The 6,399-nt window shown below is 38.1% G+C and overlaps 1 pseudogene; it reads right to left on the reverse strand.

Annotated features, from left to right (window-relative positions):
* Positions 1 to 1,011: 1,011 nt before the first annotated feature.
* On the reverse strand, positions 1,012 to 1,395 carry LOC132821611 (ubiquitin-like FUBI-ribosomal protein eS30 fusion protein; annotated as a pseudogene).
* Positions 1,396 to 6,399: the final 5,004 nt, after the last annotated feature.

Raw genomic sequence — 6,399 nt, forward strand, 5'->3', positions numbered from 1 at the left:
GTGTATGATCTTATACTCCACAACCATTTGATGAAGGAGCAGCATTCAGAAAGCTAGTGCTTCCAAATAAACCTGTTGGATATTAACCTGGTGTTATAGAGTCACAGAGTCATAGAGATGTACAGCATGGAAACAGACCCTTCAGTCCAACCCGTCCATGCTGACCAGATATCCCAACTCAATCTAGTCCCACCTGCCAGCACCTATTCCATATCCCTCTAAACCCTTCCTATTCATATACCCATCCAAATGCCTTTTAAATGTTGCAATTGTACCAGCCTCCACCACACCCTCTGGCAGCTCATTCCATACGTGTGTGGTTTTTTTAAAAGTATTTCAAACAAATAAATCATTGATCTTTGTGAGTTTTGAGAAGATTTGTAGCTCAGATTGAGGTTCTGGATGTAGGTTTGCTCGCTGAGCTGGAAGGTTCATGTTCAGACATTTTGTCACCATACTAGGTAATATCTTCAATGGGCCTTCAGGCTAAGCACTGCTGATAATTCCTGCTTTCTACTTGTATGTTTGGGTTTCTTTGGGTTGGTGATGTCATTCCCTTTGATGTAATTTCCTGTTCTTTTTTAGGGAATGGTAGATGGGGTATAATTCGATGTGGAACTCTATCATCAAACACATCAAGTGTTTCACTCGGAGGCCCACTGAAGATGTTACCTAGTAGGGTGACAAAATGTTTGGAAATGAATCTTTCAGCTCAGCGAACAAACCTAAATCCCAAAACCACTGATTTATTGAAATCAAATCTGGTCCAACTAATGCAAAAACTGAGAACTCGAGTGAACTAAGAATGCAGGATGTAACAAAGTGCCACAGAGACACAAAAATAAGACTTTTTTGTTGGAAATAATATATATTAGTCACACAACAGAATTTGAATAGCATTGACTATTCATTTCTGAAATAGTTCAAATCCAGTCCATAAGAGTGTGAGACATAGATGTCAATTCATGAATCATATCAAGTGATCTTTTTGTTAAAAAAAAGAGTTTGATTTTATGAGTTTGATTTTTGTCCCTTCCTCTTTCCAAAGCATGGCACAACATTTATAAAATGGGAAAAGTACTGGTTGCATCCCTTTGCAGAGCAAGTCGTCTTTATCCTCTTGTTTAGCAACCTGAGGAGTCTGATCTTTTACTTTTCCAGTTCAAGCAAGAGATCCATGGATCTTGCCACCCAACAATCGAATAACTACATCAAGTGTGCAGAGCACACAGATACCAAGAGTCATTGCCATTGAAGGCAGTGCCAGTCAAGAGGATCACTTGTTCAACAGCGTAGAGTCTTCAGGGATTCAACATAAGCCTTAATTTTCCCTACAGTCTCTTCCCCAGCCATATCAAAAGTCTGTGTCTTCTAAGCAAATAGAAACAGCTGCATGGTGCTTCAGGAATCTCATCGAGAAAATCAAGCTCCTGGTTCCACAGTTACAAGCTGCCCGATTGCCTCCTAAAACAAAAGAAAGGACTAAAGAATACAATTTTTAGGTACATGAGTTTGAGTATATGCAAGTTAGTCCTTTTGGTCTTCAGTACATGGCACCCAGAGTAGTGTAGAAGACTGGGATGAGGTCATGGCTCAACATTGTAGTCAATACCTACAATTTTGTTTTGCATATTAACTGTGTACATCAGCCAGTCAGATGAACTCAGCTAGTTAATTAATACAAAAGCAAAATATCATGGGTGCTGAAAAGAAAACAAAAAAAAATTGAAAATACTCAACAGGTCAAGTGAACAGAGAAATGGTATTAATGACTTAGATTTCATAAAGTTGTGGAGAACCTCTGGCATATCTGGTATGACAATGGACCCAGCATCTGAAAGTTCCTATTCTCATTTCCAGCAGAGCCATTTTTGCCAGGGAGAGGGAATTGGAAACAGGGGTGGGGTATGGCTCCAACATTTTGAAACCTAAAAAAAAATTATGGTTTTCTAAAAGTTAATGATGTGTGGTTTCTGCAAGGACAAAACATTGCAAATGGCAACAAATATAACTAAACAACAGACTGAGTAGTTTGGTTTAGTCTGGTGTGAGCAGGTGTTTTTGAGTATGAGTTTCATTGAAAACTAAGATGAGAATGATGAAACTTTTCCATGCTTTTTGAAATAGAAACAACTATGTATGATCCATATATGTATCAACTGATTCCCAAATAAAGCTAGCAATAAAAATTAAAATTGGAGTTGTTTTTGCATTTAATGAAGGAATTTCTGTTAATTAGGTGCCTTGCTTTATTATTTCAGACTGTTATTAACATTATACTTGCAAGAAAGCAAGATTGGGGAGGCCATGATTTAGTGGTGTTATTGTTAATGCAATAGTCCAGTGACTCCGGTTAAATTCTGGGGACCTGTGGTCGAATAAGACTGTGGTAGTTGATGGAATTACAATTCAATACAAATATGGAATTATGGATCTAATGATGGCCATGAATCTGTTGTTGATTGTTGGAAAAACCCATCTGGTTCACTAATGTTCTTTAGGGATGGAAACTGCTTTCCTTACCTGGTCTGGCCTAGATGTGACTCCAGATCCACAGCAATGTGGTTGACTCTTAAACACCCTCTATGCAAGTAGGAATGGGCAATAAATGTTGGCCTCACCAGCGACGTCCACATCCTGTAAATGAATTAAAAAGTACAGATTCAGTCTGGAGCTTGTCGATCAAATGTTGTGGAAATTTGAAATTCTCTTTCATTGATATTGTTGTGTGTATTTCAGAATAAGTTAAATGGTGTGCCTGAAGATTCATAGATGTGCATCTGTCTTGATTTTGTTATTGAGGACTAAGCCTTAAAATGACATTTATTTGACTAATGTTTTAGAAATGCTGTCTTTGTGTCACTAAGTTTCTTGACCACTGCCTTATGCCTTAGCTGTACCAGAATCAATGATAATAATAGCAGGCATTGCTATTCTATCTGTAGTGATACATTTGTTTATTTGATCTCCTTTATCTGTAAGGTTTTAAATCTATTGTAAAGTATTTTGGAAATAACCTCATGTTTTGCAAATTGCTGTATGTAAAATAATTGGCAGTTGCATACCTTCAGAATATTCCTCCTCATTTTGCAAAAATGTTTCTTGTCTTACTTATTGGGAGTGTGTATTCAATCTAGGCACATGCAGATATGCTTTTGCTCTTTCCCTGCTAATATCCTCGTTATCTTTTCTGAAAGCAGTAAAGCTTTGTCACCATTTCTCAAATGTATTGCTGAAAGGGTTTTTCTTCAGCAGAATCTGAGTAATCAATTATATCAAACTATCCACTTTAGGACACCACAGACACACAAGTGCACACATGCGCAGAATGCTTCAGCAGTAGTTGTTGGATGGTAAACTGAAACCCCTGCTTATTCCCCAGCCAAGTTCCAGCCCCAACCTTTAGCCATTAGGGACAATGAAGTCAACTGTCATATACACACTTGCAGTGTAGCTCTGCGGGTCTGAACCTGTTCACGACCTGTTCAACTAGACCATTCAACCTATTAATCAACAAAGCCATGAGATATATTATACACTGGCATTCTGAGGAATTTTGTTAATTGTGTCTTATTGCCCTTGGATATGCAAGCAGGTTTCTGAAAAAAAACTCTTTGCTCATCTGCTGTTTGCAGATGAGATCAACCTGCCATCTACAGGTGGGATAGGTTACGTACAGTAAAGCTGCATGTTAAGCAGGAGATGACAAAGCACTTGAACCAGTGGAAAGTCACATTTCGACCACCATGGGAGGAAAGTCATTTTGCTATGTGCAGTTAGGAACCTTTTGTCTCCTTGGCCTCATTACTGGATCTGTGTCTGTAGTGTGCTGTCATACAGGAGCCAGGCCAATATTAATGCGATACTGCCAAGATAATAAATTGAGGGGGGACCACAGACCTCGAGAATCAATGGATCACTGGTTTCAGTAATAGCCTTAGTGCCACATTCTGCTGCTTCTTGGGAGGGAGCATCTCTTAGCAATGACGCAGCAAATGGCCTTGTTAATCTTCCAAAACAGCATGAGGCCACAACTTCTTCCGCTCCAGTTAGGCAATCTTGATGTGCCAATGAAAAAGAACTCAATCAGGCATTGTTAATTGGGGAAAGTAAGACTGCACCACTAAATAGAATCAAGATTTCCAATCGGAGCAGCACACATAATTATAGCCTGCATTCTGAATGACAAAGTGTGCTGAATAAAAATATAAAACTCCACTCTATCTATTGGAAGTGATTTTAAATCTGTTCTCAGAGACGTGCTTTTCACAGCATTAATTTAATCTCTGTCCTCAGCCTGGGACAGCACTTGCTTAAATCTTATGTTCGAAACTACTGTCCAGGGTAGCATGGTCTGAACAGTTAAATTATACTTGGATGCAATTTAATTTGCACTGGGACAATTAAATCAGCACAGTATAAGTTTTAAAAAGAAAATAAAGTATAGTGAATTGTTCACACATATACTTTCACTTTTTAAACTAATTTTTCTTATTTTATAGCTTGATGAATAAAGATTCTTCTATTTAATTCACTTCCAGAAGAATAATTTATTTGATCATTTTTGACTGCATCTACATTTTATTTCAGGAAAACTCAATAAACAGACTTACAATATAAAATGGTAATATTAATTCATGTAACCAAAGTCTTCTGTTAGCAATGCTCCCTTACTTTATAAATGTAACCCTTCAACCTATCTTGTGGAAAAGAGAAGTATTGACCAAAATATATATATGCTTATTGTTTAATTAAAATTCCATAATATATAACAAAGGATAACATTCCAACAGATATGAATATATTCCTAGCTTGCAATGATCTGTCAGGGAGGAGTTTAGTGTCTAACTGTAACCCCCTGATAAATTATATTTCTAAACCAAAATGACACTTGCATTTTAACTTACAATAAGCCAATCATCTCCTTTCTTAACTACATATTTATTCAAGCATTCTGCCATATATCAATTACACAAATCTCACATTCATTTTACACAAGGTCATGCAACCTTTGGAGTTACAAAATCCTTTTGTATATGTGCCTAGTGGAACAGAGATGCTTTATTTCCCCAGCAAATGGAAAAAGCCATTAATTCCAAGTATTTCTCTGTTTCAGAGCAGATTAATATGACGGCTAGAACCATGACTTGAAGGATTAGGTTACTGCAGTACAATAGACGTGGCACTGTTTCAGCAAATTCTATTCTATCCCTAATCATATTCGGTGTGTGCAGCAAACATTTTGTCATTCATAAAAAAACAAGGATTTCCATTTGTCCTGTCAGAGACAAATGGTGTTTACCCAGGGCAAAAATGTTGTTTATGCCTGAGGCAAGCACTGCTAAGGGTCGATTTTGACTTTTGGGATGAATGATCTATGTTGTGCGCCTATGCCTGGGACAAGGAGGTTGTTCTGGGAACTTATTCACTTTGGACAGGTGAATTCTGGGTAGTAAAATGGCCTGTCCAACATCACTCACTGACTTGAAGCATTCTAAAATGAGATAACCCCAATTGCTGCAAGTTGGGGAATCTGTTTGTAATCACACATGATTAGATTCACACGATGGCTGCCACTACAAACGTAATTTACCTTTGCTAAGCCTCTTCACCTCCTATGACCCCGATGCACATAAAGACTCTGGGGGCTTTGGGCATCCATCTATTGTTCATTTTCATAATGTAGAACTTTGATATGGTCCTTTGGTAATGCAATCACTTTGTTCTCTCCCTAACATGCTGGTCCTGCTATTCAATATGCATGTAATCTTGCATCGTAATTTTAGCCATTTTTTGCCTACATTTCTGATATATGTGGTCATGCTAATGCAATGATTTCCTACATTTCTCATTAAACCAGAGTTGATTTCTTAGCTTAATACTAATGATAGAGCAAGGGAAATGGTAGACGATAAGGTCGCAGATTACACTGGGATACAGTTCTGCCATTGATGACCCACAGCCCTATATTGTTTAAAAGTTAATTCATTACATGTGAGCTTTGTTGGCAAGGCCACCATTTTCTTGCCCATTCTTCACTGCCTTTAAATGAGCACTGTCTTTGTGAATTACTGCTGTATAACTCGTATGAGAACTTATATAGTATTGTCTGTGCTTGGGGGAGGGGGAGGGGGAGGGGGAGGGTTTAGTCTCAGGATCTTGACTTTGTGACAGTGAATGAATGGTGACATATTTTGTGGGCAGGATGGTATGCGGCATAGAAAAAAAACTTGCAGGTGCTGTTCCTATACATCTGCTGCTCTTGTGCTTCTAGATATTCCAGTCTTGAAAAGGTACCATTGAAAGAACCTTGGTTACTTGCTACATTGCATCTTGTAAATGGTACACAATGCTGTAACTGTGCCCTGGTGGCAAGGGGAGTGAATATTGAAGGTAGTG

This window comes from Hemiscyllium ocellatum, chromosome 13 (assembly GCF_020745735.1).
Source record: "Hemiscyllium ocellatum isolate sHemOce1 chromosome 13, sHemOce1.pat.X.cur, whole genome shotgun sequence".
Lineage (NCBI taxonomy): Eukaryota > Metazoa > Chordata > Chondrichthyes > Orectolobiformes > Hemiscylliidae > Hemiscyllium > Hemiscyllium ocellatum.